This window comes from Quercus suber, unplaced genomic scaffold, assembly GCF_002906115.3.
Source record: "Quercus suber isolate HL8 unplaced genomic scaffold, Cork oak 2.0 scaffold_101, whole genome shotgun sequence".
Classification (NCBI taxonomy): Eukaryota; Viridiplantae; Streptophyta; class Magnoliopsida; order Fagales; family Fagaceae; genus Quercus; species Quercus suber.
In genome coordinates, this window is record NW_027069566.1 from 1,054,546 (window position 1) to 1,076,884 (window position 22,339).

At 33.1% G+C, this 22,339-nt stretch overlaps 4 long non-coding RNA genes across 5 annotated transcripts; all 4 read right to left on the bottom strand.

Annotated features, from left to right (window-relative positions):
* Positions 1-3,451: 3,451 nt before the first annotated feature.
* On the bottom strand, positions 3,452-5,084 carry LOC112004063 (uncharacterized). The gene is made up of 2 exons (XR_002882052.2): positions 4,771-5,084; positions 3,452-4,120 (listed from the first exon to the last, which is right to left on the bottom strand). It is a non-coding gene; the product is annotated as an uncharacterized LOC112004063 (long non-coding RNA).
* Positions 5,085-5,432: 348 nt separating this feature from the next.
* On the bottom strand, positions 5,433-5,989 carry LOC136068144 (uncharacterized). The gene is made up of 2 exons (XR_010629544.1): positions 5,899-5,989; positions 5,433-5,812 (listed from the first exon to the last, which is right to left on the bottom strand). It is a non-coding gene; the product is annotated as an uncharacterized LOC136068144 (long non-coding RNA).
* Positions 5,990-8,120: 2,131 nt separating this feature from the next.
* On the bottom strand, positions 8,121-10,995 carry LOC112004072 (uncharacterized). Its single transcript, XR_002882054.2, has 4 exons — positions 10,347-10,995; positions 10,002-10,134; positions 9,430-9,562; positions 8,121-8,790 (listed from the first exon to the last, which is right to left on the bottom strand). It is a non-coding gene; the product is annotated as an uncharacterized LOC112004072 (long non-coding RNA).
* A 913-nt stretch (positions 10,996-11,908) lies between these two features.
* On the bottom strand, positions 11,909-17,851 carry LOC136068154 (uncharacterized). 2 transcript variants are annotated; one of them, XR_010629564.1, is made up of 6 exons: positions 17,463-17,851; positions 14,650-14,760; positions 13,539-13,629; positions 13,241-13,400; positions 12,943-13,139; positions 11,909-12,310 (listed from the first exon to the last, which is right to left on the bottom strand). It is a non-coding gene; the product is annotated as an uncharacterized LOC136068154 (long non-coding RNA). The 2 variants fall into 2 exon arrangements; XR_010629565.1 differs by having other exon boundaries at positions 12,943-13,147.
* Positions 17,852-22,339: the final 4,488 nt, after the last annotated feature.

Here is a 22,339-nt window from a genome sequence, read left to right on the forward strand (position 1 = left end):
ATACCTCAGGTTTACTCCCTGTGGTATGCCGTAGGTTTCCTTAAATGCCTCTATTAGGGCAAAACTATTGACAAGGTATTGAAATCTACCCGTCCTGGTTAACTAGAAGAAGACATCGAATAATAATTGGGAAATGACAGTGCGAAGACTGAGAACACTGGCCGAAGAGAAAATAGGAGGTTCGAATAAGGGAGACTTACACAAACTAAATTGAAGAATGATCGTTAGCCCGTAGAGAGATTCTTACAGGTTCTTGGTAGAAATAAGATTGATAATTGAAAGTGCTTGGTGGATTGGAATGCTCGAGTGCACTGGAGAATTTGAGAATTTGTAAAGTAAAAGAGAAGTAACCTTATATGAGGCTTTATATAGGGACAAACGAAATGATAGAAGTTACCCCGCCTAAATGCTGAGGAAAAAGCTCACCCATTGGATCGATAGCCCACCATTGGATCCAAGAGATAAAACGCCGCCTGAAGTAATTAATAGAGCTTTGGGAATAAGGAAACGACAGTAACAATGATGAAGTGCATAAACCCATGCTCATACACGTGTGAATTCAAATACTTGTGTTTTTATTTCATAACAAATCAAAATCCTATTTTTTCTCCTCGGATGTGAGGGAAAAATTAAAATTTTGAGGGGCTATTGTGGAAGGTAAAAGCCCACCCTTATGTATTAGGCCTAGGGCCCTATTTGAAGATTACTGTTTGTCCGAAGAAAAGAAAGTGGTTGAGAATGAGCCCGTGTGGAAGGGATACTTGGAAATGAACGAGGAGTATAATCCGAAGAGAGCACCAACGGTCCGAAGAGCGTATTCTCCTCGGATGTAGAGAGTTTCGATCAAACAAGCACCTGAGAGGTTCAAGCGATCTTCCTAGCAACTTCCATGATAAGGACAAACTCTGGGCATGTCTGAAGATGATAAGAACAGAGAAATATCTAAATGAAAAGCTGCTACCACCATGTTTAATGCACTACAGCAACTTTTCTGACCGCATTTATGTGGAGAAGACCCCTGAACAGTGTAACTTCAACCACCAACACTCCTGGGGGACTAAAAAGGATACCTGATGTGACACATACTTAAGTGATTGCTTGGATGAAGAACAAGTGTACGATGAAGATGGTCTAGAAGAAGGCTATATAAACAAGAGAGGTCTCTAAAGAAAGGAGGGGGAAAAAAGAGAATAAAAGGGGGGAAAAAGAGAATAAGATGAGGAAAAAAGAGAATAAGATGGGGAAAAAGACTTTACTGTAGCTCTAAGAACTGTAATAAGTTTTCAATCAATAATATATCTCTTCGGACATCAATTCATTTCATTTTTTACGTGTATTTTTATGCTAGTTCATACATGGATGTTATAGTTAACCGTTGCTAAGTTCACAATCAATCTAGCTTTTTCATCCACTCTCTACAAATTCATTGTTTTAGGCTTAGGCTACAGATCCTAACCCTACCGTATTAAATTTAGGTAAGAATTTTAATATGTGACTAATTATGTTTACTTTAAAAAACAATTTGACTAATTATCTATATTTTATGATAAAAATTGTGTTTAATTTTAAATGTATCTATATGTATGCATGAATGCATGTGTTACATGCTTTAAAAAAAATTAATTTGACTAATTAGTTATATTTTTATAATAAAAATTTTGTTTAATTTTAAATGCATCCATGCATTTGCATAGAATTATATGCTAGTTTATTTTAATGGCCATAACAAAAAAGGTGTTTAGAATCTTCAAACCTCTTCGAATATTTGGCAAGAAGTTTCAAATCCAATATCTCATAGATATTTGAGACCTTAAGAACTGCTAAGCTAACTCCTTAAAGTTATTACTTATTAGAATTTAGAAGTAATATTTTTCAATAAAACTAGGACAACAATTTTACAATGATCCAACAGAATTTGCATTCTTCTATCTAATTAGTTTATTTATTTTATAATCCATGTGTGTGGTGGTAGACAATTTTGAAAATATTGTGAATTTTTGTTATACTTATAAAAATACTCAATATTTTTTTGTGATTAATTGAAATCTTTTTAACCCTATGATTAATTAATGTGCAATTTTAAAGAGAAAATTTTGAAATAAATATTGCGTTTAATATACAATTGCTATGCAAGTTATGCTATGTTAATGAACTTAAATAGAGCTCTTGAACAAAACAAGTTTGAAACTAAAAAATGAGTTTAGTGTTACTTCGATAATTATCCCTAGAGGTAGGCTCAATGGACTTGAGATGTAACGTAAAGTTGGAGGTTTCAGGTTTTATTCACCACACTATAGATTCATGGATAAATACTGCTTCTTTAATTAATATTAAAAAAAAATTATTTATCAATTCCATAGTTATAATAGAGAAAAGAGATTTGAACTTTAAATGTTTTTGTTAGAAATATTAGAAAGTGTTAATTCAGTTGAGTTACATGGATATTAAAAATAAAAATAAAACAAAATTGAGCTTAGTGTTAAGCTTTAAGGAATTTTTTTTGGTAAGTGTACTAATTTTATAAGAAAAAAAGAAACACACCAATATATATATATATATGTGTGTGTGTGTGTGTGTATTTATTTTGAGAACGAAAATACACCAAATTTGAATGCTATAATACTCGAAAGGATTTGACTTATAACTTGTTTAACTAAGGTCACAAATGTGAAATAAATAAAAAAAATTCAAATTCTCTATTTATAAGAAAAAATAATTTTGAATTTTTTAATATAGAAATTTAAAATTTAAAACAAGTACAAAGCTCTTACATTTTATTTTGTGATTTTTTTTTCCTAACAATATTGTCCAATGATCTTTGAACGCTAGACTTTTTTTTTTTTTTTTTTTTTTAATGTTTTGTAAAAAGGTATGGACAATAGTATTAAAGATTTGACTTATTTTTTGTCACTTACAAGATTCAATAGTTTGAAAATGTCCAAATTAAACATTTCCATAAACTTGAATTGTTGAGACTAGGTTTTAATGTTGGCAAACTATGAATAATACATTGCTTAAGTTTGGGGTTTTTAAACAAGTGTTATAATGTATTCAAGATGAAGTGTATGTTATTGCGCAACTTGTAGTTATCACAACACGTGCTTGATCAATTGAGAATACTAAGTGTCAATTGATTGATGCTAGCATTCAATCAATCCAAAGTCAAGATTCTAGTTTTTTGTTTTCAACCCATTCTAGCCCACAAATTGCCAAGGGTTTTGTGCCTACCAAACCCAACTATAAAAGAAGGAAAATACTAGAGTTACAAACTATCTTACAATTTTTTTTACAAATTACTAATGTAGCGAGTGACTATTGGTAAGTGAAGAAATGATATTAATGGTAAGCTCAAATGAGAACTAGTAAAAGTTGGCCACATTAACAATTTGTAAAAATGTTGTAAAGTAGTTTGTTACTGTAACATTACTCATAAAAGAAACCCTAGGGAATGTGAACAAATACTTTTCAAGAGCTTTTTATTGCATCTAGCTCTAGAATACAATTGAATCTTCTCATTAACTCCTCAAATGTGAAAAGGATTATCACAATTACAAATCAAACTTCAGGGCACCAATCTTTCATAAACCAAGCTAACAGGACCAAAAGCACTTGAATATTAGCTGCCCTAGCCATTTAGGCTTGAATTTTTTAATTACAGCTCCGCACAAAAGCACAACACACATGAACAACATAAATATATAAACAACTTGCTTCTAAAGCCACCTTGTTGACTTGACTTATAGCAAAACTGGCTGATTCAAGATATTAAGACTCCGGCGCATCTTTCAGCTGCAATATTTTATCTTTGATTATTAATGATCAGAAAAATGAAATTTAACAGAAGAATCACTTGACATTGTTTCTTCTTGACATCCATGACGTTGAGTAGAGCCTCGTTTATAAGCATTTTTGCATCTATGAATTGAGTATACAGCTTTGAGAAAAGGACAAAGCTTCGGAGGAGAGAAAGGGAGCTTTGTTGTTCACCATAATGACCTTTGCCATTCTGCTTCTGGATCTTTCTCAATAGCAACTTGCGTCAGAATGTAAGACATGGCCATTTGAGGTGCATCCTCGCCTAACAATTTCACCAGTATAGACAACTCTTCTCCAATAGGTACTGCATAAGTTTTACAAATGAGGCGATTGATTTAAGACAAAGGGGAGAAAACAGAAAAAAATACTTATGAGTTAAGCTTGAGAAATGAAAAGTTTCAACTATAGGTTTATTATGGCAAATCTAGCGGAAATTTTTTACTTTTGAAATCAAAATGATTTTATCTATGGACAATTAAGGGAAAACTTCTCTTCTAATGCCCTTTTCTAGAAAAGAACAATTATACTTGCAAATGTTTTAAGCTCTTGTAACCTCCATCCATCCCAAGATCAATCTGGTGTTTGATTCCACACCCATGAATTCTAGCAATTTCTCAAAGAAAAGTACAACATATTGAAAAATTTAGTAAGTTTTTCTGTATGCTGGATATAAGACCAGTATTTCAATGAAACATTCTATTTAAGGCAATTATTTATATGAACATTATGTAAAAGAAGGCTTGGACTAGACCTCTAATGCCCTGTAAGTTGAAACTCGTTCAATATGAATTTAAACTCACAAAAGCACAGCAGAATGACATTAGGCAATATTTACAGTAATAATAAAAAAATTCGTAATGATAATTACATAATTATATTGTTCTACTTCTTGGATAACATGAAAAAGTTAACAGAAAGCACATTTTGAGAAAAATAAGAATACTAAATACGTACATGTCGAGTTGAGATATGCAGTGCCAGTCTACCAGAACCCAGAGTTTATTTCATTCATGTACTTTGAAAATAAGTTGCTGATTGTGCGGGAAGGCTGAAGCCATGGACACAGCAAATAGAATAGGAAATTGAACTGCAAATGAAAGACAAGATAACTAAACAACAAAGGTCTATTAACTCTTTATGCACATAGTGACTATCAATTTTGATGTTTTGAAACAATAGCAAACAATTCAAATTTTGAATTTTTAGATTTCTTTGCAACTACCAAATGCTGTTTTTTCCCAAAAAAAAAAAAAAAACCAAACGTTGGTTGGCAATGTGAAAAATAGCATCAGTCAAAAAAAAAAAAAGATAAAAATAAAAATAAGACAGAAGCAAATGAGAGTTGCAAAATTAATTTGAAGGCATTGTTATATGTTAAAAGTACGAAAAGTCAATGATAATAGTATATATCCTCTTTTTAACTTCAATTCTCCTACCAAGAACGCTGATGCTACAACTGCTTGGAAAGTTTAATATAAATAGAGGTCATGTATGATGTAATTTCCTGGTGACGGCAAAAAAACAAAGGACATAAAGGCTACAAAGGACGAAATTGGAGGCCAATCTTTCAATCATCACTATAAAACTCACCCTATAGTGGACAACACCATTCTCCATGCTTGAATGTTATATCACGAGTTGTTTTACTATGTCAATTACCCTTGTCTATGATTTGAAATTGAATCATAGTATTATACCAACAGATTAATATGGCAAAAGAAAGACAAAAGAAACCAAAAAATTGCACGTCAAATACAGAACCTAATACAAAATCAGATCAATGTTTGAAGTACAAATCGGAGAACATTTGGTCATTGGACATATTAGTTTGTAAAGTGGGAAGACTCACTTCCTAGGCAGTTCAGGATCCTTTCTTGCATCTCCAATTGCTCGCTGAACTTCCTTATTCTGTAGTCAAAGCTCCCACGTAAAGTAAGGATTGTTTCCTATGGCTGGGATAGAGCTCCCTTCTGAACTACTCTTCTATTACGTTTTTCTAGAAAAGAGAAAAGACACTTGCAATGTGTAAGCTCTTTTAAACTGCATTTGGAGATCAATCTAAGGATTTGATTCACCACCTACCAATTCTAGCAAATTCACAATAAGTAAACCATTCTCAATAATATACAAAATATATTATTCCTGGGAACCACGCTATCCAAAGACTTTAACTTCCCATTACTCAAAACCCCATCTTTATTCTTGTTTTCAATGCTGCAGTCCTCCCGTCCTGCTTTAGCCTCCACCATGGCTAGATGCTCCATGGCGTGGCATGCGCGCTTCTTGGCAGCTGCAGCCTCGCGGACCTTCCTCTCGGCCTCGGCACGCGCCACGGCAGCAGCCTTCGCCACGGAGGGGGAGGCAATGCGGGCAGCGCAGAGGAGGACGGAGGCGGAGCGGGTGTCGAGGCGGGTGGCGGTGTGGGGTTGGAATTGGAAGAAGGAGAAATTGGGGTCAGAGCAAGAAGGACAAAGGTAAGAAGAAGAAGAAGAAGAAGGGGAGGCAGTGGGAGTGGGTGAGAGAGGAGCATTTGGAGCAAGGTTATTACTTATTAGAATTTAGAAGTAATAGTTTTCAATAAAACTAGGACAACAATTTTACAATAATCGAGCGGAATTTGCATTCTTTTATCTAATTAATTAATTTATTTTATAATCCATGTGTGAGGTGGTAAACAGTTTCGAAAATATTGTGAATTTTTGTTATACTTATAAAAATACTCAATATTTTTTTGTGATTAATTGAAATCTTTTTAACCGTATGATTAATTAATGTGCAATTTTAAAGAGAAAATTTTGAAATAAATATTGCGTTTAAAAAAGCTCTTAATTAATATTAATAGATATACAATTGCTATGCAAGTTATGCTATGTTAATGAACTTAAAAAATGCTCTTAAACAAAACAAGTTTGAAACTAAAAAATGAGTTGTGTTACTTCCATAAGTACTCCTAGCGGTAGGCTCAATGGACTTGAGATGTAACGTAAACTTGGAGGTTTCAAGTTTTATTCACCGCACTATAGATTCATGGATAAATACCGCTTTTTTAATTAATATTAATTTTTTTTATTTATCAATTTCATAGTTATAATAGGAAAAAGAGATTTGAACTTTAAACGTTTTTGTTAGAAATATTAGGAAATGTTAATTCAGTTCAGTTACATGGATATTAACAAAAAAATATAACAAAATTGAGCTTAGTGTTAAGCTTTAAGGATTTTTTTATTTATTTTTTGGTGAGTCTACTAAGCGTGAGTTTTATAAGAAAAAAACACACACCAATATATATATATATATATATTTAGAACGAAAATACACCAAATTTGAATACTATAATACTCGAAAGAATTTGACTTAACTTGTTTAACTAAGGTCACAAATGTGAAAAAAAAAAAAAAATTCAAATTCTCTCTTTATAAGAAAATCAATATATATATATATATATATTTAGAACGAAAATACACCAAATTTGAATACTATAATACTCGAAAGAATTTGACTTAACTTGTTTAACTAAGGTCACAAATGTGAAAAAAAAAAAAAAATTCAAATTCTCTCTTTATAAGAAAAAATAATTTTGAATTTTTTTAATATAGAAATTTAAAATTTAAAACAAGTACAAAGCTTGTACGTTTTATTTTGTGAATTCTTTTTTCCTAACAATATTGTCCAAAGATCTTTGAACACTAGACTTTTTTATTTTTAATGTTTTGTAAAAAGGTATGGACAATAGAATTAAAGATGTGACTTATTTGTTCTCACTTACAAGATTCAATAGTTTGACAATGTCCAAATTGAACATTTCCATAAACTTGAATTGTTGAGACTAAGTTTTTATGTTGGCCAACTATGAACAATACCTTGCTTAAGTTTGGGGTTTTTAAACAAGTGTTAAAATGTATTCAAGATGAAATGCATGTTATTGCACAACTCGCAGTGATCATGACACATGCTTGATCAATTGAGAATACTAAGTGTCGATTGATTGAGGCTAGCATTCAATCAATCCAAAGTCAAGATTCTAGTTTTTTTGTTTTCAACCCATTCAAGCCCACAAATTGCCTAGGGTTTTGTGCCTACCAAACCCAACTATAAAAGAAGAAAAATGCTAGAAGTACAAACTATCTTACAATTTTTTTTATAAGTTCCTAATGTGGTGAGTGATTATTAATAAATAAAAAAATGATGTTAATAGTGGGGTCCAGATAAAAATTAGTAAAAGTTGACCACATCAATAGTTTGTAAAAATGTTGTAAAATAGTTTGTGGCTGTAGCATTACTCATTAAAGAAACCCTGGGGAACGTGAACAAATACTTTTCAAGAGCTTTTTATTGCATCTAGCTCTAGAATACAATTGAATCTTCTCATTAACTCCTCAAATGTGAAAAGGATAATCACAATTACAAATCAAACTTCAGGGCACCAATCTTTCATAAACCAAGCTAACAGGACCAAAAGCACTTGAATATTAGCTGCCCTAGCCATTTAGGCTTGAATTATTTAATTACAGCTCCACACAAAAGCACAACACAAATTAACAACATAAATATATAAACAACTTGCTTCTAACGCCACCTTGTTGACTTGACTTATAACAAACTGGCCGATTCAAGATTATTAAGACTCCGGCACGTCTTTCAGCTGCAATATTTTATCTTTGATTATTACTGATTAGAAAAATGAAATATAACAGAAGAATCACTAGACATTATTTCTTCTTGACATCCATGGTGTTGAGTAGAGCCTTGTCTATAAGCCTTTTTGCACCTATGAATTGAGTATACAGCTTCGAGAAAAGGACAAAGCTTCAAAGAGGAGAGAAAGGGAGCTTTATTATTCACCGTAATGACCTTTGCCATTCTGCTTCTGGATCTTTCTCAATAGCAACTTGCGTCAGAATGTAAGACATGGCCATTTGAGGTGCATCCTTGCCTACAATTTCACTAGTATAGACAACTCTTCTCCAATGTTTACTGCATAAGTTTTACAAATGAGGTTATTGATTTAAGACAAAGGGGAGAAAACAGAAAAACATACTTATGAGTTGAGCTTGAGAAATGAAAAGTATCAAATATAGGTTAATTATGGCAAATCTAGCTGAAATTTTTTACTTTTGAAATCAAAATGATTTTATCTATGGACAATAATGGGAAACTTTCTCTTCTAATGCCCTTCTCTAGAAAAGAACAATTATACTTGCAATGTTTAAGCTCTTGTAACGTCCATCCATCCCAAGATCAATCTGGTGTTTGATTCCACACCCATGAATTCTAGCAATTTCTCAAAGAAGAGTACAACATATTGAAAATTTTAGCTAGTTTTTCTGTATGCTGGATATAAGACCAGAATTTCAATGAAACATTCTATGCAACGCAATTATTTATATAAACATTATGTATTGGACTAGACCTCTAATCCCCTGTAAATTGAAACTCATTCACTACGAATTTAAACTCACATAAACACAGCAGAATGACATTGAACAATATTTAGGGTAATAATATCAAAATTCTTAATGATGATTACATAATTATATTGTTCTACTTCTCAGATAATATGAAAAAGCTAACAGAAGAGCACATTATGAGAAAAATAAGAATAAAAATACATACCAGTTGAGATGAGATATGCAGTGACAGTCTACCACAACCCAGAGTTTATTTCGTTCATGTACTTTGAAAATAAGTTCCTGATTGTGCAGGAAGGCTGAAGCCACGAACTCAGCAGATAGCATAAGCAATTGAACTGCGAAAGAGACATGATAACTAAACAACAAAGGTCTTCAACTCATAATGCACATAGTCACCATCAATTTTGATGTTTTGAAACAATACCAAATAATTTATATTTTTAATTTTTAGATTTCTTTGCAACTACCAAATGTTGTTGTTCTCAAAAAAAAAAAAAATGTTGGTTGGCAAATGAAATTTACTTTTCATCCTAACAGTTTGAAAAAAAGCATTTCATGGTAAAAAAAACACAAAAAAAAAAAAAAAACCAAATAAAATACAAATAGAATAGAAGCAAACGAGAGTTGCAATTTCAATTTGAAGGTATTATTATATGCTAAATACAAAAAACGTCAATGATAAAAGTATACATCCTTTTTTTAACTTCAATTCTCCTACCAAGAATGCCGATGCTACAACTGCTTGGGAATTTTAATATAATAGAGGCCATGTACCTTCCTGGTGACGGGCAGAAAACAGAGGACATAAAGGCTACAGATGACGAAATTGGAGGCCAATCTTTCAAATCATCATCACTATAAAACTCACCACTATGGTGGACAACACCATTCTCCATGCTTGTAAGTTCTGTCATGAGTTGTTTTACTATGTTAATTACCCTTGTCTATGATTTGAATCATAGTAGCATACGAACAGATTAATGCGGCAAAAGAAAGACAAAAGAAACCAAAAAATTGCATGTCGAATTAAAAATCTAATTCGGAATCAGATCAATATTTGAATTACTTTGAGAACATTTGGTCACTGGACATATTAGTATGTAAAGTGGGAAGACTTACTTCCTAGGCAATTCAGAATCCTTGCTTGCATCTCCAATTGCTTGCTGAACTTCCTTTTTCTGTCCTAAGTTCCCACGTAAAGTGGGGATTGTTTCCTATGGCTGGGATAGAGCTCCCTTCTAAACTACTCTTCTATTATGCTTTTCTAGAAAAGAGCAAAGACACTTGCAATGTGTAAGATCTTTTAAACTTCATTTGGAGATCAATTTAAGGATTTGATTCCCCACCTACCAATTCTAGCAAATTCACAATAAGTACACCATTCTGAATAATATACAAAATATTATGTGTACTGGATGTAAGCCCATTATTGTAATGTAACATTGTATAGAATTGAGCTGAAAGGCAAACTGGTATTATTTGACAAAATTTTACTAATTGTGTGAGATTGAGATAAATCAATTCACGATGTCTAAAAAAGAAGAGCTAGATATTCTTAAATTGACAAAACAAAATGGAAAAGGGAAGCTTTGACTAGACCTCTTAATCCCCTGTAATTTGCAACTTGTTGACTATGTTTTAAAACTTAGATAACACATGGTGGAATGATGTTTGAACAATAGTTTTTCTTACCTATCAAAAAAAAAAATGTTTAAACAATTTTATGGTAATAATATAGATATTCGAAAAAGTGATTACAAACACATACAGATCTATTGTTCTACATCTTAGATAACATAAAAAATATTAAAAAAAGAAATGACAAAAAAGTATAAAAATAAAAACCTTGAATGTAAGCATGATGATGAGGAGAAAACAGAGGACATTAAAGCTAAAACAGATGAAATTGGAGGCCAATCGTTTAGATCATCATCACTGTGGAACACCACTCTGGAGAACAAAACACCATTCCCCATGCTTATAACTTCAACCACGGGCTGTGCCTAGCTTAATTAGCTTCATCTGTGATTTATATGATCAGTGACAACCATACCAATAGATTAAGGTAGAGAAAGATAGAATAAACTAAATAGTTGCATGCCAGATAGAGAACCTATTAAGGCATCAGAGCAATATTTAAAGGACAAATTTGGGAAATTTGTTCCTTGGAAATATTTGTTTGTAAAACAGGAAAACTTACTTCCAAGGCAGTTCAAAATCCTTGCTCGCATCCCCAAGTTGTTGCTGAACATCCCTTCTCTGTGCTCAGGGTCTGGTGGCCGGGATTCAGGGATTATACAAGCATCACTAAACTAAAGAATTTTGCAATGAAAACCATAATGTTTTAAATGATTAGAATAATATACTTTTAATCACAATGGACAACAATGATAATGATCTAAAATAAATATAAGGCCTAGAGGCCTAACCTCTATGTCAAGGAGATATAACACGTTAAGAGGAATTTCAAAGCCTAAGCATTAAACTAGGGATGAGCATCATGAGCCATACACGAGCAATCCAAAGAGTACTTAGCAATGCCTTCTCTTTCCTTCTTCTTTTTTATAAATTTTTGGGTGACTAGATGTACAGACTATTTCCAATAGCAGAATGTCAATTCCTACAGTGGACTTCACTACTATGCATTAGATTTTGAAAACCCGCTTACAAACATTAGAATCAACAAAAAGCAGCAATTTATTCAACTCCTATGCAAGATGAGGAGCATAAAAATAAGTATATAGCCCAAAAAGTATAATTCCAATTCCTACAACAAAACAGAGCTATCAAAGACTTTATGCAAAGGAGAAGCAACAAAAAGTATAGATTTAATAATGAAACAAACAAAACTAAGAAAAATATAACATCTACCATATCAGGGTTTTCTCTCTAAGATAGATCTTGTGTCTGTGTCCAATACTTAAAATAAAAATCACAAGCATATCTTGATTATTAGTTCCAAAGGGATTGTGATGGTTACTTAATCCAACAAATGAAGCTAAAGTATTTGTAACATCTGCATATCTACTGGTGGTCGCTTCTCATACTTTGCACTCTCCCATGCCTATGAAATATTTAAGCCTCTGAAAAAAAGCAAAAAGCATGAAATATTTACTTAGGAACTTGATAGATAGGAAGTTCATAACCCTATAACATCAAGACCAGATGATTAATAATTATAGGTTTGAGTTGTGAGGGCACCCCGCTTTCTTCTTTAAAAAAAATTATTACCAGTTGAATAAAAAAGGTTCAAGAACTAAATGATAAATGCAAGAATGAGTACAGTTACTAAAAAATTAAATAGTTTGCTTTTCATATGTCACCATTTAAGATGGACTGCTATAGAGATCACAGGTTAAGCCTGTTTGTAGCATCTTTGAATGGATAACAGGGCTTTTTTTATAATCATTGGGGTTTTTGTACTTAAAGCCTTTCCCATTGCTCTTTCTCTATCTGTGAATTATCTTTTTCACTCACTACCTACCTTAGTTTTGAGTTTTCATAACGTTTACAATGAATGAGGCCAAATGAGAACAAAACATTTTGCATGATGTTCTAAATGAATAAGATCAAAACATTCCTGCAATTTGGAAATAAAAGTTTTTGACCATGGATTAAAAAGCAAATGCAATAGCATCAAAAGAACATAAAGCTACCTACATGTGAATTAGAATTGAACGGCCCAAAGAAAACAATTGTAATATGGCGTCATTACCTTCTTCTTCTTCTTCTGTTTTTGAACAGATTAGTTACTAATTGGGGTCTGTCCATTTTTGAATGTCATTCCAAATTTGGGCAACTACTGATGGGAAAAAACAAGTGAGGCATTTCTCAGATCATCCCCTCCACTCTTGGTGGTAACATTCCATTCTCCCACACACTCTACACACCATTGTACTAGATCTCCAAAATCTGTAACACTAAGCCAAGAAAATTAGCACACTAGATTTCATACCCTAAAAAATAAAAGTAGAAATTACATAAGTTGAAAATTGGTCAATTAGCTAGCTCACCTTTCATCAACCACCATACAATATGGATTACTCAGGAGATAGCCATGATACACTTCCTTGCTGCAGAATGAACTGATAAAGGAGTATCTTCTATAGTGCTTTCTAAAATGTGCCTCCATGAGTGACACCTTGCTTCATCATAAAATGTACTTCCCCAGATCTGATGTTTGGTTTAAATAAGGCCAAAAGAAAATTTGATATTCAGCATGAGGTTTTTATAGATGGAAAAGATTATAAGTAAAAAAACGAAAGATGATTAAGCAGAAATATCGAGATATGCCTAAGAGTAGAAGAGTACATAATCCAAGGTATTTTGTCTCCTTCTTGCCTGAATCCCTGATGGTCACCTTGTGCACTTCACACACTTCCATGTAACGAAATACTTCAAACTGTAAGACAAGAAATAAGTATACAATATTACTTTATAAATAGATAACTAGCAAGTACCTAACCCTATAGCATTAAAACTTGATAACTACCAAAAACATTTTTAAGCTTTAAATGCCCCTCTTTCTTCTTTATAGTAGTATTACTCAAAGAATTGTTATATGCACAAAACTCATGCTTTTTCCCTAACTACACATGGTTTGGGTGGAGGGCACTTACCATTGCACCATGGTTTGACTTCTAGTATTACTCATAGAATGAAGAAATAATAATTTTCTAGCATTGATAAACAAAGATAAAAGATTATGTACAAATGTTACTAGCATCTTTGAAGTCATAACAGAGCTTTCCACAAAAAGCACTATGATATGATGTTAAGATTGAGAAATATTTTACATGATGTCTAGACTAAAGGAGAGCAAAAAATTCCTAGGGCATTATTAGGTTAAAAAAATAATAATAATTGACCATGGAACAAAATGCAAATGTGGAAATAAGTTAGAAAAAAAATAGTAGAAAGGACAGAGTAACATATTCAAGAAACAAAATTTAAGTGCCTAGATCAAGAAACACATCACTAAGACAATAAATCTATATGCATCCAGATTCAAACTTTTAAAGCTGTAACATCAAAGCCTGAAGATTAGCAACTATACACTCAAGCCCTCAAAATTTAGGATAGAAGGTTGCATAAGTTGTAAATGGTAAAAATAAAGATATTAAATAACAAGGCCATATGCCAATAATAAAAATTTACTAGTAAAGTTTCAGCACCATTCAGTTTGGGTTCTTTTTAAAAAATAAAAACAAAAATTCTTCCTTACATTCACACATGCATCCCGGTAATGTTGCAAATAGTGGTCTCACTAGATAGAATAATTGGTGATGGGGTCGTTGTGAGTTTGGCCTAAATTTGACAAAGTTGCTAGTAATTTCTTTGGCGGGAGTTTTTGAGAGATAATTCAAATAATAAATTGATGTTTCAGCCAAATGACAGAAGTAGCAGAAGAGGAAGAAGTTACCCTTTATTGGTTCAGACTTGCTCACACGCCCTTAAGAAAACCATTGCTGACAATGTCGTTGTGAGTTTTGCCAAAATTTGATAAAATTACGAAAGGTCATTGTTTGTTTACCTGAAATCAAGAAAATCAGCAAGACCCATATAAAATATTAAACCGCAAATGAAATAGAAAGAGGTAGGCATTTGAATTTAGTTGTTTACTTTTAAATGCAAATGAGTTAAAATTTTGTGACTCTGTTCATTTGATTAGTCTATCTAAAATTCCAATTTATTTATTTATTTTTAAATTATTTGTGAAATTTTATTAAACCCATCAGTCAATTTTGGATAAATCACAATATAGCTCTAAATCTAAGCAACAACAATAAACCGCGCTAATTCAAATTCATGTGAATATGTTAAATTTCATAAATCTACGTTGTTAGTAATTTATTTTCCGTGGGAATTTTAACCAGAAAATGAGAATATTTAATTGATAGTATTTGTTTTCAAAATAAAAGAAGAAGCCGAACTAGTTAATTACTGCAACGTGGGAATGGAATATCGGTTAATTTGATGATTGGGATGTGAGAAATGTTCCTTCAATGGAGTTGTATGCAAGAAATTCGGCAACGACTTTAACTTTCTGCAGTAGTGAATTGTCAACTTTTGAAGACGCGGCATTATAGTAATACAGTCTTCGTCTTCTTTTCCTCCTTCTCTCGTTCCTCCAATCCATTCTTCCCACTCGCTCAAACCAAAGAATTCGAGATATTTCAAATTTGGGAATATTTTCATGTCTTCTTTCTTGTTTTCAGATTCTATTCCCAAAAAATCAACTCCAACTTTTTTCAATCTCTGCGCAAACGATATAGTTAATGATTCGAGGCACGGAGGCGTAATAGAGACAAAGCTCTCTCAAATTGATTAAAGACGCCAACCAAATAGGAGACATTGTGGTGCATAAGCTTAATACATTACGTAACTAATGCGTAACCTCTCCCAGTCTTGAGGTGGCTCTAACGCATTTAAACTTAATACATTACTCACAATTCTTCTATCATTCGGAGCTAAGGCAATCGGATCAAACCCTCCATTAAAAGATAGATACAAATCGCGAAGATGGTTCAAATTTTTATATTCTTCAATTTTACTTCCTTTGCTATCCTCATCACTTATGAGGACACCATTTATTGTTCTAAGAGAAGTCAATCTTCCAATCCCTCTTGGAATCACTAAATTATATCTAATAAGAAGTCTTAAGTTAATTAATTTACCTATTTTCTGTGGTAATATTTTGGGTGAACTCATAGACTCACCAAGCCTCAAAAATTGTAAATTGCATAGATTACATATAGTTTCAAGCATTTCACATTTGTGAAAAGAAACATATTCTTTACACTCATACAAATCGAGATACCTTAAATGTATTAAATTTCCTATTGTATTCGGAAGTTCCATCATGAAGTGCTAAGTTAATACCCGTAAACGGCTAAAATTCTGGACTAAATTGGACATGTTATAATCACTATGATTAAAAAAGATGACAGTGCGTAGATTTTTGGATCTATCAGTAGATGGAGGAAATTGGGACCCTCTTGAATATCCCAAATGGCAAGCTTTAGTAATTGATTGCGCAAAGTCATGCACTATATCATGCATTTTGTACCTCATGCCAAACCATTTATATTCCTTGCATTCTTGAAAGAAAGAGCGAATGACTAAATTTTCAAAGTATTCTCGTGCCATGATTTCCACCTCCATATTTTCCTTTGACTCAACAAATCCATGTGCTGTCCACATATATACCAACTCATCAACATCAAAGACATGATCTTTTGGAAAGACAGCACAGAGAAACACCATTTCAGTGGTGATGACAAATCATAGTAACTCAGTAACAATGGTGCAAAAAGACCTCTTTCAACATCTTCTAATTCCCACAAATTGCTATTCAAAACATTCTTCCATTCTTCTTTACTTTTCTTTAAGCACATGAGACTCCCTAGAGTCCTTGCTGCAAGGGGCAAGCCTTTGCACTTCTTTGATATTTGTTTGCCAAAGTCTTCTAGTTGCTCACATTGCTGACGATCCTTATCAAAAAATGCTATTTTACTAAACACCAACCAACAATCTTCCTCAGACAAGTCCTCCAACTTGATTGTATTTGCACTTTCCATCATTTTCGCAACTTGGTCTTTTACGTGTGGTGACTAAAATTCTACTCCTTTGGGAACCACAATTTTTGAGTGCATCTCTGAATGGCTTCCACATTACAGAGTCTTCAGTCCACACATCATCAAAGACAAGAAAAAACTTCTTTCCCCCAACTTTATCACAAATTCTATCCAATAGACTTTGCAATGCAGTCAAGTTGGAGGATCGCCGTTCAATAGATTCAACGATTTCTTTGGCAACCTTGCATTGATCGAAAGGATTTGAAACACCAACCCACACTTTTATCTCAAAATGGGCTTGCACCTCTTGATCATTGTAGGCTAATTGGGCAAGAGTAGTTTTTCCAATACCGCCCTTGCCCACCAAAGAGATTACATGGGGGTGTTTATCTTTTTCAGTACCCTTGCCCAATAGGGCGCTCACTAGATCATTCTTAACCTTATCACGACCAAGAATTTCAGACACATCAACATAAGAAGTAGTTTTTGGTCTCTCAACTACTTCTTCAATGGGGCTACTCAATTCAAACCCGTACATCTCCCTCTCTTTGTAAATCTCATCTAATTTTTCGTTAAGTTCTTTTATCTTATGAGCAATATCACGATGCAGTAAAAGATTAGGAACTGAGAAATTGAAGTTGGAGATGAGGGGCCATACCTTCCTCTTCTTAGAAGTACTAGTTTCAGCTGTTTTCTTTTTCTTCGAATTCTTTTTGTTGTTTCTCAATCTCTGCTTTGATCATGACAGTGTTCCACTCATCCAACACGTCGTCGATCTCGTACGATACGCCTTCGAGCTTATCTAACCAAAGCGTCACAGCTTCCTCCTTCAGCTGCCTCTTCTCAGCATCATTGAGCACTGCCTGAATGGTACGGAATTTGGTTTCAAGCTTTTGGACTTCTTCCTTAACAGTTACAGTCAACTTGAACTCTGAAGAAATGAAAGAACCAAGCCGCTCCACGATAGCAGAAAGTAGAGCACCAGCCATACTTTGGAAATGGAAATTCGCTGGATTACACGAGATTGAAAGAGCAGATGGTAACTCAGAATGCTTGATGGTTCAGGAGAAAGGAAATAGTCTAGCTGCTCGAAGTATAAAATGAAGTTAAGGGCCCACATACTGATAAATTTAACTTTTAATCTCATATTAACCTTTTATTTTCACCATTAACAAATGAACTACTGGAAAATAAGTACACAAACATTGGGAGATCATTTTACTTTTCATATTTTGGGATGTTACGAATTTCCTTAAATCCTTCCATTACTAATAAGTAATAAGGGATAGATGCCAAATAAAAGTGGCTTAAAATGTCCATTAAAAAATAAAAAAGTGGCTTAAAATGCTTTTTTTTTTGTTTTTTTTTTTGTTTAAAATGTAATTAGAATAAGTGTTTGTTTGGTTAGAGCTTATAAAGTCAGTTATTTATTTATTTATAAAATATAAGTATATTATAATATATTTTCAGTAAAAAACTAAATAGGTTTTTCCAAAAAGCTTTGCCTCTTACTTGATAAGGATTAGAGACGTTAGCCCATATCCAGCTATATAGGAAAATGCATATGGATGTAAATTGTAAATTGAAGATTTGATCAATAAAATCTTGATGAATAACTTGTAACTTATATACTGGTAGTATAAGATCAGTTAGGTGTTCCAAACATCTCTTGCGCAAACCATAGTTAACATAACATAAAGAAATTGTTAAATCTCACATGAATTTTCAGATATATATATATATATATATATATATCAAGAGATTGAAAGAGTATACGGTAACTNGGCCGCATTAATGGGGAGGTAACCCCTTGGCAGGATAACGTTGATCAGAGTGAACCACTTGAGCACTGATAAGGCCTCTGATGGGACGGACAGCCAGAAGAAAGGCAAATAGATGATCAACAGATGGAAGAAGGAGATAGGAAGATGAAAACTATATAAGAAAAGCAAGTAAAGTAAAATGAGGGGGGGAAAAAAGAGAGAACAAAAAGGTCTCCTCAGCCACAGGCCGAGGAGCATCCCCCCATTTGTAAAGAAACTCTTAGTATTTTTTTATAAGGAAAGTTCATGCATGGTGATCGACGGCCAGCGCCTAAACCTTTAACCCACTCTCTATAAATTTATTGTTTGGGCTGGATTGGGCTGAAAACCCATTCATATTCAGGGTCAATCCAAATTGAGTCCCTACAATATATGTATAACACTATCCAAAACTGTTTTATATAAAATATTACAAAATTATTCGTGCATCACACAGGTAACTTACTAGTTTATATATAAAAGTATAAACCTTATGTAAGAATGCATGAGGTCCTGCCACGTGGCACTCTAATATTGCATTTAGCCAAATAGATCTTAGTAACTTATTTTTACTATTATATAAATTTAGCATTTTTAACCCCTTTTTATTAAATATTTTTTACTGTTATCCAATAAATTATAGTAACTTCTTTTTACTATTATATCAAATATGAGTTGTTCTTGACAATTAGACCAATTAGACCAAAAGTTATTTACTACAAAATAAACTACCTTTTAAAAGTAGACCAAACTTTATGAAAAACTCAAGCTCAGTTATTACCTTATATATTATGGCCAAAGTTTGACCCTTCCCACATGTAAATCAAAACAAAAACTCTTACCCTCTTACAAACTCTCTTCTTCCTCCTCCACGTATAGATGATACTTCTAGAAAATCTCATTATCATGAAATCATATCTCCATTTTTCCCCAATTTCAATTCAATATGCTTTTGTCTATTAACAATGTTCTATGCAATTTATGCAGACAAATTCTCTGTCATCGACCAGTGCAACAAAAATATATATAAATCTTGAGATCCCTGAGGTTGTTGAAATAATTGACAAGTGCATATTTTTAAAATTTATAATAACAAAAAGTCTAATAAATAGCATATACTATCTCACAAAATGCCATTAAATTAATATTTTATTAAAAAAAATTTAATGATAGGAATGGTAAAAAAACATGATCCTATACAAGAAATACCAAAAATACATGCAAAAAAAATTTCATAGGAGGATTTATCTTTAAATAATATGAAGACAATAGTAAAGATAAAATGTATTGAATGAGATCCTACAAAACAACTTTGTTAATCATTTCAAATTATATTCATCATTTACGTAAAAAAATAATAATACATCATATTATTTACATTAAAAAAAATAATACATATTAATTTCAAAGTTCATTGCAAGATGTGAACTGGTAGGGTATGGCAACAATAAGTAACATTGACACAACAATGAGTTGGTATTGCATTTTGTGTGTCCTTTATGAAAGGAATGTCAAACCACAAGCAGGATCATTTTGGTGTGCAAAATGTGAAACAAAAACAAATCTTTCTATCCCAAAGTTAGAGGCACTCACATTAACTACATACTCTCCAAATATTTATAATATATTTATCTCACAATAACTACTATATATATTGTAGGGTCAGTTTTTGCGGCCCAAGCCCAAGGAGGTATGGATTTGGAACCCTCTGAGCCCAAAACAATAAATTTTGTAGAGAGTGGGCGAAAGGGCTAGGCAAATAATGAAAATTACAGTATTAAACAGCAACACCAATGAGAGAAGTTGAATTAATGTGCTCTCGGACTAATGAGTACTCTGTCCGAAGAGAAGTTGTTCATTGATAATCAAGGGTTACAATTGCTGGAGCTACAACCATGTAAGGTACCCTTTCTCTCTCCTGTTTTTCGATCCCCCTCTATCAGAGGTACCCTTCCCTTATATAGCATTGCCTTCTTACATCTCCTCCGTCCATTTGTTCGTCATCCAGGCACCCACTTGAGTACATGTCCCATCACCCCACTTTTAGCCTTATGCGAGTGGCGGTAGCTGAGAAAGCACTGTTCAGGGGTCCTATCCACATAAATGCGGCCAGGAAGGTAGGTGCAGTGCATTAAATGCGGTGGTTGAAGTATGCCTCCTTGATATTTCTCTGTTGTCGTTATCTCTATGTGTGTCCGAGGTCCTTCTCCCTCTTGACACTTGTCAAATAGATCACTTGAACCTCCCATACTCGTGTTTGACCAAACCTCTTCGGATCCGAGGACGCATGACTACTCGGACATATGAGTATCTCCTCGGATGGTATACGTGCTCATCCCCAGGCGTCCCCCATTGGCGTGGGCTTCCGACTGAAGGCCTTATCTCCTCGGATGAAGAGTGTTCCTCATTCAGGGCCTCGGGCCCAATAAGTTGGGCTGGGTTTTTCTCCCCCCACATATATATATATACACACACACACATATACAATTGCAAACTACTTCAGATACAGGATTCAAATTGAAGTTTTTTATGCAATTGATAAAACAAATTTTGTGATATTTGATTGAGATGCCGAGAAAATCCTAAATATATCTACAAGAGATCTTGCTGAAAAATAAACTGAGGTACAACTTATTTAAATTATTGTAAAAATATTGATATTGGAGAAGGAATCCCACGTGATTTGAAAAAAAAAATTAGGAAAAAAAAATATTTTCCTACTTCATCATTTGAATAAATTCAATCTAAATGATGGTTTTGAAAATTGCATGTTGCTAAGATTTTTGGTGCACCTTCAAATGACAAAAAGGTATGGAAGAAATAAAAAATATGCACAATCCAATACGCTATATTAATTCTTTTTGCTACACTATTCCAAAATTAACAAAAATAAAAACATTTACAAAAAACTGTCACATCATTGAAATTTAATATAAATGCAAATACCTACGAAAAATCTTAGCGACAAAGTTCAAACTTTATAAGATCCAATCAAGAATCTCCCGGTACCAATTCATTAGTGATTAACACAAATGATGCAACAAAAGGAAAAAGTGATGAAAGCTCAAAAATTAAACAAATATGGATGGACTAAACTTCAAACGTTGAAGATGGAGAAACTGATGATGATAACAAGCATTACCATACTGCAATAACAAAGCATTGGAGAAAAAAAAATTCTTACTGAAGTTTTTTACTACATCACATAATAAAAATCAATAATATAGAATGAATTAATATGCTTTTATCAACTTTTATTATACAATATTACTCCAAAGTTGTTTTAATTATTGCTTATTACTTGAACAAAATAATTATAATAGATATATGTGAGTAATTTATAATTGTTACTTTTTATGATGAATTCATTACTAACAAATTTTTATAATAAATATGCTATAATATATATATATATATATGTAAGGTAGGAATTTGTTCCCCCCACATCTGATTGTATCCTACCGCGGTGCCTGGCGCGGTGCGGTTTTGCCCCTCGTCCCCGAGTGCAAGACCAAGCAAGGGCTAGACCTTGTACTTGTAATCCCACATCGGTTAGAGAGAGCGCCCCACTACCCTTTATAATGCTTCAGGAGCTTGGGTAGTGTACCACTACTCACATGTGGGGCGCTCTCTCTAACCGATGTGAGTAGTGGTACACTACCCAAGCTCCTGAAGCATTATAAAGGGTAGTGGGGCGCTCTCTCTAACCGATGTGGGATTACAAGTACAAGGT